Genomic DNA, 12,894 nt, shown 5'->3' with positions numbered 1-12,894 from the left:
TGTCAATCCCAAAATCACAATCTATCCTTCTGCTCAGTATTCTGTAATAACCTAAATGGGAAAAGAATTTGAAAAAGAACAGATACATGTATAAGTGAATCAATCACTCTGCTGTATACCTGGAACTAACACAACATTGTTAATCAACTAACTATACTTCAATATAAAATAAAATTTTTTAAAATTTATTTCATCAAAGAGCTGTAGTTTGCATTGTAAGATCTCTCTCATTCCCTGGTTAAAAAAAAAAAAAAAGTGCCCATTTATTTTAAATGTAACCTTACTAATGAAAAAGACTACTTGGGACAGATCTTTTGCAAATTATCTAACCTTAATACACGTAGCATACGTTAATGTTCCTTCTTCTCCTGGTAACGGAAAATAGCTTATTACAGGACCTGAAACGTTGGATATTTTCTGTAGCGACTTTTATTAACTTTTGATTAAGTGAAAATTACTTCAAAATATCATTTTTAAGTTTTCAAATGCCTCTGTTTTCCCTAAGGTCAATTATGATAACTGAAAAACAAGATGAAAGCAGAAAAGTTTTGATTAGAGGAGTGAAGTCAAAAGGAACCTGGAGCTGAATGAGGTCTCACCCCAGAGAAACAAGGGCTCTGCGTGTGCAATCACTGCTCCTTCCCTCCCATCCTTCCCCAGGTTGTGTGAAAGATTGAGAAAAAAGAGAGAGCAAGAGCTCCTCCGTCTGGAGAGACGTACAACAGCAGGTGGGGCAGGGGCGGCCCAAGAAAGAGGCTCTTGTCTCTCCAGAGAACTGCAGAGCCATCTGTCTGGAAAATTCAGGATGACAGGCCTCGAAGTATTCTGCAAGTCTCCCTACTGTAGAGCAACGTCTGTTTCCTCCTTTCTTTTTATTACTGTATGATTAATCCATCCTGTTCTTTTTTCTTGTTCTTTAGAAATAATTTAACCTTTTAAGTTCAGCTAAAAGAGTAAACTGACAAGTTGAGAATCATTTCTTATTCAAAGAATATAACTTAAAAGTCTCTGGTTCACTTATCAACATTATGATGAAGAAAAAACACACTAACTTTGCTTTTATGGCTCTCACCTTTAACTACATTTTTTTTTTTTTTTTTTTTTTTGCGGTACGCGGGCCTCTCACTGTTGTGACCTCTCCCGTTGCGGAGCACAGGCTCCGGACGCGCAGGCTCAGCGGCCATGGCTCACGGGCCCAGCCGCTCCGCGGCATGTGGGATCCTCCCGGACCGGGGCACGACCCCGTGTCCCCTGCATCGGCAGGCGGACCCTCAATCACTGCGCCACCAGGGAAGCCCTAACTACATATTTTGCACACATATATAATGAGCATTTTTATAACATCTAAATCTGAGAATATTAACAAATGTCATTGAAAGACTTAAATAGGTAGGCTCACCAAAAGCAACTTATAGGAGCGGCAAAATCATTTTCATAAAAAAATTTTTCACAATTAAATGAAGTATTACTGTCAATACATGAAATGTCCTATAAACCACAGACTTCATCTTTCTTTTTGGGTTTCAGCACATTCTGAAAAACAATCACTAGCATTAGCTTTTTGGTCCACTGCTTAGTGACTTCTATTCAGCAACTTTAGAAACACTTAATAAGCCAGTTTCCAAATGGCGGACTAATATACAAATGTCCTATGAACTTGGCTAACCCACCGAGTCCTGAAAGGGAGCTTGAACAAGGTAGGGCTCTTCACCATCCCCTTGCTAATGGCCTGAGAAAGTCTAAAAGAGCAGAGAACATATATGAAATCAGGAGAACCCATCATTTCTCTTACTTTTAGCACGGTCTCTCCACAAGGAGGGAGAGTATTCTGTTTTCAGGTGAATACTGGACACAATGCAACATTAAAGGGACCAGCAAAACAACCTAGATTAACAAGCCCTGTGTGTGTAGTATCTACTGTTTAGTGCCCCTTCTCCAGGATTAAGAGGATTTCTACAGAATAAAAAGCAGTATAAATTCAACCAGAATTTCACCAGAAACTTTTGGAAAAAGTCAAGCTAACAAAAGCAACCAATCACAAAATAAATGACATATCGGCCCTTGACATGCATCAATACTGCAGGAATATATGCATTTCTTCCTTTAAAGACTGAAAATAAGATCATCAGATGACAAAAACAATATATGAGAGATTCCGAGATATGCTTACTATTGTTAACTTGTTTAAAGTATTATAAAGTTATAGAAAAAAATTAGAGAATGCTTTCTATTTCTACTCTGGAAACTGTTCAACTATGAACTACTGTGGTTTAATAACTCTTTTATTCACTTAAATATTTTTTGTGCACCTGCTATATGTGAAGCACTGTGCCAAGCATGGTAAGGAGCACAGAAATGAGAATGACTCTTCCCTTATAGGAACCATCAGCCTAGAAAACATATGATAAAGATACATTACTACTGTGAAAGGAACACATTGACAAATGTCACAGGAGATTCATGGATAAAATGATAAAGAATTCAGAAGATGAAGGGATTCCTTCTGAATGGGTGGCAGGAGGCGGAGGGTATGGATTGTGGTACTGAAACGAAAGGCAGAGCAAGAGCTGGAAATAGAGAAAGGAACAGAACGGAAGCTATTGCAGAGATCAAGCTGCAAGAGTTAGCAGCTGATTGGGTACTAGAGGCAAGGGGAGGGAGGACAGAAGGACAAAAGCTAAGGATTTGGGGCTGGGAATGTGCAGAGTCAGAAATGTCCGCAGGGAATCCTGATAGCGATTTGGAGGGCATGGAAGGGCCGAGCTGGAGATGGAGACTTGGGACTCGCCCACACAGTACTCACTACTGAAGCCTATATATTCCCAAGTGAGAAAGGAAGGTCCATTCCTGAAAAGCAGTAACAGTTAGGGGAGCAAACAAGAGAGAACTGAAGAACAGTGAAAGGGAAGAAAAGAATAGCTAGAGAATACAGTGTTTGAAAGACGAGAAAAAAGTTTCAAGAAGAAAGAGGCAATCAAAAATAGCAAATAGTGCAAAAAGATCAAACATGACAACAGTGGAGAAGCCACTGTTCACTGGCTATGAATTGATAAAGCACTTCCAAACAGAAGCACAATGGAGGCTCTTCTTGACCAAACTTCAGTTAGGCTCCTCTAAGCCCATTTCTAAAGGGTTCAACCTTGACCCCTGGCCTTGCTAGGCCTGCACTGCCCAGTTTTAGCAACAATTCTAAGTCACTGTGGAAAGAATCCCACACCCTTGATACCTGATACCTAATCAAATTCCTCACCCCTGGGGACTTCCCTGGTGGCGCAGTGGTTAAGAATCCGCGCCTGCCAATGGAGGAGACACAGGTTCGAGCCCTGGTTCGGGAAAATCCCACATGCCACAGAGCAACTAAGCCCGTGCACCACAACTACTGAGCCTGCGCTCTAGAGCCCATGTTCCACAACGAGAGAAGCCACCATAATGAGAGTACCTCGCACCGCAACGAAAAGTAGCCCCCACTCAACACAAAAAGAGGGCTAGACTAGAGAAAGCCCGTGCACAGTAACGAAGACCCAACACAGCCATAAATAAATAAATTAATTAATTTAAAAAAAATTCCTCACCCCCGGCCCTTGATATTTGACCACCTGGCCTGCCCTCAGCAAGAATCCTGTTAGGTCAGTTTAACAAGAACTCCCCCTGTCCTTGTCTCCTCTTAGTAATTTTCCATCCACTGATCAATCACCCCCCCACCAATCTGCTCCTTGACTATAAATCCCCACTTGTTCTTATATTCGGAGTTAAGCCTGATCTCTCTCTCCTATTGTGATAGTCTTGACACCTATTGCAATAGTCTTGAAGAAAGTCTTCCTTGTTGTTTCAACATGTGTCAGAAAAGTTTCTCCTTTCGCAGTTGTCAATCTTTTTTTCACTAGAGATTAATGACATTCACAAATGTCTCATAACCAATAATGATAAAATATGGTGGCTGAGAAGAGAGAGTGTAGAGGAGAAGGGGGGGGTGTACACCGAACGCCATTTCAACAAACCTCTGGTAAGAAGAGGGCCACTAATAACTCCGGATGGCATGAGAGGGCTCTAACGCCCTCATACAGAATAGGAAAGCATGGCTGTAATCAGAGGGAAACGATCCAGGATTCAGGGGAGAGGAAGGAACTAATGATACAAGACAGAGAAAAACAAATTCCCACGCTTACTGTTTTTAATCCTCTTGCATTGTAAGTTTTTGGAAACCACCTCAAATTCTTTCTGGAACAATGAGAGGTATTAATAAATAATAAATAAAATTTTCCTTTTCTTTCCACTTAAAAATATGAATGCTGAAACTGTTGCTTATATCTGCTCTTCTAATGAATATACGAAAACTAATAGGAATGCTCATGTAGCACACAAATTTATTATTATGAGAGAAGGGATATATTGTTTTTATTTTCTGACCTCTAAATGGTTAAGTTAGCCACTTTCATACTGAATTCCTATTCAATTTGATTATGTTCGCTACTGTGAGGGTAAAGCACGAACAAACCAAGCTAATTTATGTGCAATTCCTTTGTACTATTGAAATGAAAAGGAACAATAGTTTAATGAAGTGGAATTTGTTATCTAATTATACCAAATAATTTAGAAACATCTGCGGATGCTTAGTAATACTATATTTAAACCTCAAAGAATCTGCTCCCAGAGAGATTTCCATTTTATTCAAGCTTTTGCGAGCTTCCAGTTGGGGATTCCATATTAGAGTATGGAACCAAGGGATGGTATGATGGCCCATTTACCGAATTTTTTTTCAAATGAAGAAATGAACAAAAAAATTATGAAAAACAGAGAGTGTGTATCCTATGGATTTGGGCCTTAAAATTAACTTCCAAATTGAAGGAATACAGTAGGCTACTGTAACATCATACATTCACTGAAACCTTTATTGTTTCGCTATTGAGCGGCTGCATCACAGTGGCAGGTAAGGACAGAAAGACAGCCATAGCTTTCCCACGAAGGAACTTCACCTAATGGGGAAGATAGGACAATACAAACTAACCATTATATCACCACATGAACAGTGGCAGGGCAGAGACATATACACAGCACTATGGATGCAGAAAGGTGTAACTAACTCACAAAGGCCACATAGAAGAGATGACTACTCAAGCTGAGTTTTGCGAGATGTGTAGAGGGGAGTGGGGCAAAGAAGGGCTTGAGCAATGATGCCAAAGCCACGCTGGGTACCATCCCTTCTGGAAACTTCAAGTCCTTCAGCATGCCTGAAGCACAGCCTCTGAAGAGGGGATAAGATATGAGGCCAAATAAATAGGTAAGCAGCAGTCCTACCTTTTGTGGTTTTTTTTTTGGCCTCACTGAGTGGCTTGTGGTTGGGATTGAACGCAGGCCACTGCAGTGAAAGCCCGGAATCCTAACCACTAGGCCACCAGGGAACTCCCAGCAGCAGTCCTATCTTGACAGCCTTATAAGCAAACTAGGGAATTTGGACTTAATCTTAATGGTGATGGGGACTCGCTGGAGGATTTCAGGTAGGGAAGTGAATTGTTAGACTAATAAATTTCTAAGAGGCAGGTTTGAGTTTCCAATTATGGACACTAATACAATAAGCAAGAATAACCCAAAATAATAAAGGAAGAAAAAAGAGAAGTGTTTAAACTGATTCAAGGTTGTTCACAGGATAAGTGTATAGAGTGACAGCCCACTGTTACATGTTTATTCTTTGCTCATTCACTTATTCACTCAATAAACTTGGATTGAGCACCTACTATGTGCCAGCCATTGAGCTCACAGTCCTTGATATATTTTAAGTGTCATGGGGGCTGGGGCTAGATCTGACTATATTCTGGATTACCTCCCAAGAGAGAAGTAAGCCTTGGCCAGTGTATTTTTTACATTTTCAGAGTGCACTAGAAAGTACCAAGTGCCCAGCACTATCAGAAATCTATCTGCTCTTCCCTGTACCTCCCTGAACCAGATCTCTACCAGAGCATTCTCAGACAAAGTCTACAGTGGCATGTGACATATATTTAGCCACACATACAAACAGAAATATTGCAGAACCACTTTTTCAAGTGGGTCAATAGACTTGTGAAAAAAAAGAGAGAAACTCTGTTGGTATCTTGGATCTTTGCTAATAGTTATCATAATAATATTAGTAACAATATTAGCTACTATGTATCTTCAACCACCGTGTTAAGGGAATTAGCCCCTGTTTACATATAAGGAAAATGAGGCCAGGATTTAGAGCTGACACTTGGCAGAGAAAGGACTAAACGTAGCTCTCTTACTCCAAAATCTAAGCCCTTTCCTCTGCACTTCATGCTATGTAAGTATCCTCCACGAGCTTCCCATCTCACTCAGAGTAAAATCTGAAGTCCTTACCGTGCTTTAAGGTCAGGGCCCTACATAATCTGTGACACTAACACTCCTCCTCCCCAGGTGTCTCTTTGCCTTCACCTCCTAGCACTTGCCGGGCTCACTCTGCTCCAGCCACGTTGCCCTTCCTCCTGTTTCTCAAAACTGCTGAGCACATCCCTGCCTTAAAGCCTGTTCCACGAGGTGATTCCCCATTTTCACAGGACTCTTTCCCTTAATTCCTTCTAGTCTCTGCTCAAAATCCACCCTTGCTGTGAGGCCTTCCCTGACCACTCTGCTGCATAGCTAGCCCCATCCTCCTCACCCTGCTTCATTTTTCTTCACAGCATTAGCCCCCTGGCACATTATACATTTTTCTCGGTCACCATCCACTGCACATATAAGTTCCTTGAGGACAGGAACTAATACATACCTCGCACATATTAGGCCCTCGATTCATCAAACAGATGAGTAAACGAATCACTAAATAGGAAAACACACCCCAGGCTACAGAGCTACTCCTTAGGAAAATTATGAAAGAGTAGGCTTCTTGTTTCTGCTTCCTTCTCCCACTCTATCATCCACTCCTTCCCCCTCACCCCAGATGTCCTGAGCTTTTATACTGCTTTGCTTATTACACCACCACCTACAACACAGGTCCCTCTTAGTAATGCCCCCCACTCCAAACAAAAACTTCCACAACTTTCTTTTCTCTTACAGTGTAGCTCCCTCAGTCAAAACACTTGTTTGTCTTACTACTTTAAGATCTTCAGTCCATAAATTAAAATCATTCTTCCATGCTATATGAAGATAAGTATCTATATTTAGCATGTTATTCTTTACAGGTAATACGCTAAAAAAAATCATGCTTTAATTTTAATATAATGGTGTAAAATTCATTCGCCATAAAAGGCCTACAGGGGAACTATTCCAGTCAGGCAGATGTTTACATAACCCTCAAATGCACATCTACCCACATACCTGTTGTCTGTCCCACCTATTACAAGCTACTTCAAATCCAAAAATCATCTCTGACAAAGTAATCTCACAGCCCTTAAGGAGCTGAAAAACAACATTCTGTATAAAAAGTACAAGACAGAAAGAATAAAGGCTGAAGCTATGTGTTAATCGCAGAAATGGGAAAATCAGGAAAGATTAGCAGTTTAAAGAGGACGCATTCCGTTTCTGAAATGTCAAGTTTGTGGTCATAAAAATCTATTCCAGTGGAGATAATGTTTCTTGGACAACATCCTTTTTCTGCTTGCTTTACACCGTGAAATATACAAGGTCCAATGAAATCCAAAGGTAAAAAGTCCGAGTGGAAAGGGAAAGGAACCACTTTCAGCACAGCTGGATGAAACACAATGAGGTGGCCCAACGCCACCAAGCTGCTGGCGGCAGGCCTGGCCTGACTCATCTTCCCTTCTCCCCCAAACTACTCCATTGTCTGGCAGTTAAGTCTTTCCAAGAAGTGCTTGCTTTTCTAAATTTAAAACCGCCATTCAAAACAGGTAGGGGGGGCCTCCCTGGTGGCGCAGTGGTTGAGAGTCCGCCTGCCGATGCAGGGGATACGGGTTCGTGCCCCGGTCTGGGAGGATCCCATATGCCGCGGAGCGGCTGGGCCCGTGAGCCATGGCCACTGGGCCTGCGCATCCGGAGCCTGTGCTCCGCAACGGGAAAGGCCACAACAGTGAGAGGCCCGCATACCGCAAAAAGAAAAAAAAAAAAAAAAAAAACAGGTAGGGGTATCTTAACGTACCAATTTTTAAGTTTGTTTTTTGTTCCTTGGGGAATAAAAGAAAAAAAAAACTTTCTAAAAACATGGAGAGTTCTAAAGCTTCCTGTATGTAAAACCACTCTTTTAAACATAGTATTTTCTGAATGAAGTTTTTTCTATTTGCAATCCATGGTGTCTGGCTCTTTTAATCTAACGGTTTGGCGTCAGACATTATTTTATGGTTTTGAATATAACATAGAAAGTTACAAGAGAAGCATTAATTCAATTTGGCAGGTATCTTTTGACTGCCTAATGTGTGCAAGATGCTGTGCAAAAGAAGATGCTGGAACAAAAGTGATCAGCTTATATCCTGAACAAATTAGCTGTTACTCAATAACAACAAATTAAAAATAAATAAAAATAAAAATAGTATTTTCTGTTTTTACAGTTTAAGTGAAATAAATTTTCCTTCTATTCAATCTGATTTCCTACCCTCCCCCCATGATTTTATTAATAATCTTATATTGAGATGAAATCACATACCATAAAATTCACCCTTTTAGAGTACACAAAGCAGTGGTTTTAGTATATTCACAAAGTACTCATCCTGCTTTTTAAATATAAGAAGCTAAATTAGGAATGTATATTTGTAACTTTATTTTGTCAGACATGATTCTTTTTTTAATATCAGTTTTCAGTATAAAATATGGTTACATCATTCTGCTTTCTTAGTTTTTCCTACTCTGTTTTTTAAGTACAGTAGGATAATATTAATAAATAAAAAAAATCAAAGTTTATGGGAATCATTTTCTATGTAAGAATGACTTATAACTGGTAATTGGTTGTTAAGGCCAGACTCAAGAATTTGTCTTTCATCGGGTTTGCAAAGCAAGTTCAGTGACTTCATTTAGATTATATATTGCAGATAAAAAGTTCTTTAAAGGTGCTGTTACTGGTACTTTATAAGAGTGAGAAAAAGAAAACATCAATTACCCATATCAAAGGATATTATCATTACTAGAGGGACTTTTGAGAAAAGCTGCACACACACGTCAGCCCCAGCAAGGAACTCTGTGTCACAGCTGCTCTCAAGATGACCCAAACTGGGCTTCCCTGGTGGCACTGTGGTTGAGAGTTCGCCTGCCAATGCAGGGGACACGGGTTCGTGCCCCGGTCCGGGAAGATCCCACATTCTGCAGAGCGGCTGGGCCCATGAGCCATGGCCGCTGAGCCTGTGCATCCGGAGCCTGTGCTCCGCAACGGGAGAGGTCACAACAGTGAGAGGCCCACGTACCACAAAAAAAAAAAAAAAAGATGAACCAAACTGTTAATACTTAAGTTAAATCAATCTGGTGAAAAACATATAGCTTACTGTCCTTATGTCATTCCTTCAGAACTATTATTATATGACATATAAAGCACAACCAAACAGTATTTTTCTGCCTAACTAATTATCTTATGATTGCTTTAGATTAGTCTAAAACATGTATTCTCAATGGGGGTAAGACTGCCCTCAAGGGAGCAAAACTTAGCTTCTGGGAGTCAAAAAACTTTACTCTATTCATGCATAAAGCAGACAAACATACAGTCCATAAACAGAGTCTCATGGAGGGAACAATTAAGAAAAAATGTCTAAAAGGCTTCTTACAGAGGGTGATTTTTTTAAAAAAGGTTGAAAAATACTGATCTAAAAGAAACTGAAACTCTTCTTGACAAATATGTCAAATGTTTGTAATTACGCATATCACTATCTTCTATCTTCAAAGATTAGAATGCTTATAGGATGGTTATTTGCAGGGACAGATGTGCCTCAAAAGACTGCATAACCAACATTCCTCTTACACTGCACACAGATGGTGACTATCAGAGGTATAACAACTATAATTCTTTTGTCTCTCTTACATAGTACCAAGTCTGCAAACACTAAAAGAAAAAATTTTAAGCTGAGATGTTAACTTTTTGACACCAGTTAAAGAAGGAATATGCACAAGTACTTAAATAAGGATGGTGATTTTAATGACAGCTGAAAAGATGAAACATTCTAAAAAAAGTAGCTGGGCTCTCACCATTGGAGCACTCTGCTGCTTAGGTAACTCCCTCTCATATTCCTTGATGAGCAATGTCTGAAAAATTAAAATGTCAGCAGAGAGTGTATTCAAGTGGGAGTTTCCTATAAAATTAGCTTTTTGTCAAATAAATCGTACTGAAAATATACAGCTGTCTTTTTAAAAATACATTTTAATGCCAGGACAGTAATGGAAATCAGAACATTTCCTAACTGTACCACAAAGAATACTCCATTCCCATTTAACTGCTCCAAAGGATCTCTGCCAAGATGCCCATAGGCAGGTGTGTCAGGATAGTGAAAGATGCCAAAAAGAGCAGCATAATGAAAGGTTTCCATGGCAGTAGAAGAGTGTGAGGAAAGAATGTAACAAATTACAGTGTAATCCTAAATATTAGAAGTGATCTATGGCAGTGGTGACGGTGAATAAATGGTAAGAAGAAAAAAAGGCGGGGAGCAGGGGCAATGTCAGAGCCAATTCTACCCAGGTGGAGAAGAGAGTTATTCAGGTTTAGCTAGCCTAGCTGAAGTGCAACTGAGTTCCCAATCTCATCAGTTGGCCGGGGTATAAACCAGAGCTCCAGTTTAGCTATAAATGACAGAAATTCCTGCCAAGGGATGACCCGACAGGATGCTTTTTCTCAGCTCTGGCAGTGGTTACTTTGGGGAGGCTTAGGTAGAAACTCTATGGAGCTCTGACCTTGATGGCTGAAAAGTCACACCTGTCTAGTTTCTTGTTCCTACCTTCTCTTCACCAGCTCTTAGAGCTTTATTTCATTGTTCCTCAGTTCTAGGTTGGTTATTAAGAAGGGATATGAGGTACTTCTGACTAAGACGAATTAGTTAAATAGTAATATCTAAAGTAAAAATCTGTTTCTTCTAACCCTTGGGGACTGCTCTATTCAAAAAGCTATTTTGAACTGGGCAAGTTTGAGCAAATCTAGTATTTCTCATTAATATAATAGTCCTTAAACTTGAATGTGCCTTAGAATCACAGAGGAGTTCCTTTAAAATCCCCTTCCTCTAAAAATGCAGATTCATACTCACTTCAGCAGCACATATACTAAAATTGGAACGACACAGAGATGTTCATTGCTGCTCTATTTACAATAGCCAGGACATGGAAGCAACCTAAGTGTCCATCGACAGATGAATGGATAAAGAAGATGTGGCACATATATACAATGGAGTATTACTCGGCCATAAAAAGAAAAGAAACTGAGTTATTTGTATGTAGGGAGATGGATGGACCTAGAGTGTGTCATACAGAGTGAAGTAAGTCAGAGAAAAACAAATACCATATGCTAACACATATATATGGAATCTAAAAAAAAAAAAGTTATGAAGAACCTAGGGGCAGGACAGGAATAAAGACGCAGACATAGAGAATGGACTTGAGGACATGGGGAGGGGGAAGGGTAAGCTGGGATGAAGTGAGAGAGTGGCATGGACATATCTACACTACCAGATGTAAAAATAGATAGCTAGTGGGAAGCAGCTGCATAGCACAGGGAGATCAGCTCAGTGCCTTGTGACCACCTAGAGGGGTGGGACAGGGAGGGAGGGAGGGAGGGAGGGAGACGCAAGAGGGAAGAGATATGGGGATATATGTATATGTATAGCTGATTCACTTTGTTATACAGCAGAAACTAATACACCGTTGTAAAGCAATTATATTCCAATAAAGATGTTAAAATAAATAAAAAATGAATAAAAAAATAAAAATGCAGATTCCGTGGGTCTCTGGGCAAAGGAATCTACATTTTTAACCGACATCTCAGATGACTGATGAGTGGTGTGCAGCCACACTGCTGCTCTGTCATTACTGAGAAAAGAGCCTCTGCACACAGATATACTTTGCTTTACAACAGAGGAATGTTCTTAAAAATTGTAACCAAATTGGATTTTGCAAACTAAATTCTATATTCCCACAAGATGACTTTAAAATTTTAAAGATATTTTATTCATCCTGCGGGGTGGGAGTGGTTTCTTATACCTTCTTCTAGAGGTCAAATTCCATGCTCTTCCATTCCTCACCTCTACCTCAGTAGTTAAAGATTTAATAATTTAGGAATCCATTTAAAAGAGCCTCATCACATACTCCATGTCTCCCCAATTTATCTGTTTTATTCATCGAGAATGCCAGTCTTTTAAAAATCATTGATTTATAAATCTTATCTTTGAAAACAAACCTTGAAAATGCAGACTCTCTTTAGGAAGGAAAGTCAAAAATAGTTTTAAAGAGAATTTACTGCAGTAGATTTTACTACTATGTATTAGCTACAACAATGTAAGATAAATGCTTCTTCAAAAGAAAATATCAACTATGAGTAAAGCCATCATTTTTAACTTCTATACCAAAAAAAGTCCACACTTAAGGAAATGCTTCTACTAAGTAATGCATATTTGATACAAGGTATTGAAAAACAAGAGATTTTTATTATTTCTTTCAGAGAAAGAAGAAACATTTTTAAAACACTCATGGAGAACCACCAAATAAGAAATATCATTTCTAGTACTGTGGGTATTTGGGCAAAGTAAGCATAGTCCCAGACTGAAGATTGACAGACTATGTCCTAGGCTCAGTTTTGCCACAAAAGGGCCATGTGACCTTGGGAAATAACCTCCCTGGGTCTAAATTTAATTTGAAATATAAGATTGTTAACTAAAAGTAATTCTTTAATTTCAGCAGATTAACTCACTCTGAAGTATTTACATCAAAAAGCATTGTGGTATGTGATGCCTATAAAGTGCTTGATCAAATGACATTTTTAAAATGTAACTGGAAGCT

General features: G+C 39.5%; 1 protein-coding gene across 2 annotated transcripts in view; it reads right to left on the bottom strand.

The window, feature by feature from the left end:
* The window catches only part of CHN1 (chimerin 1), a 196,247-nt gene that overhangs the window by 181,933 nt on the left and 1,420 nt on the right, over positions 1-12,894 (bottom strand). The window lies entirely within an intron of this gene.

Source organism: Mesoplodon bidens (assembly GCF_964165515.1).
Source record: "Mesoplodon bidens genome assembly, chromosome: 8".
Classification (NCBI taxonomy): Eukaryota; Metazoa; Chordata; class Mammalia; order Artiodactyla; family Ziphiidae; genus Mesoplodon; species Mesoplodon bidens.
Note: the sequence above shows the minus strand (reverse complement) of the source record. Positions and strands in the feature narration are given on the sequence as shown.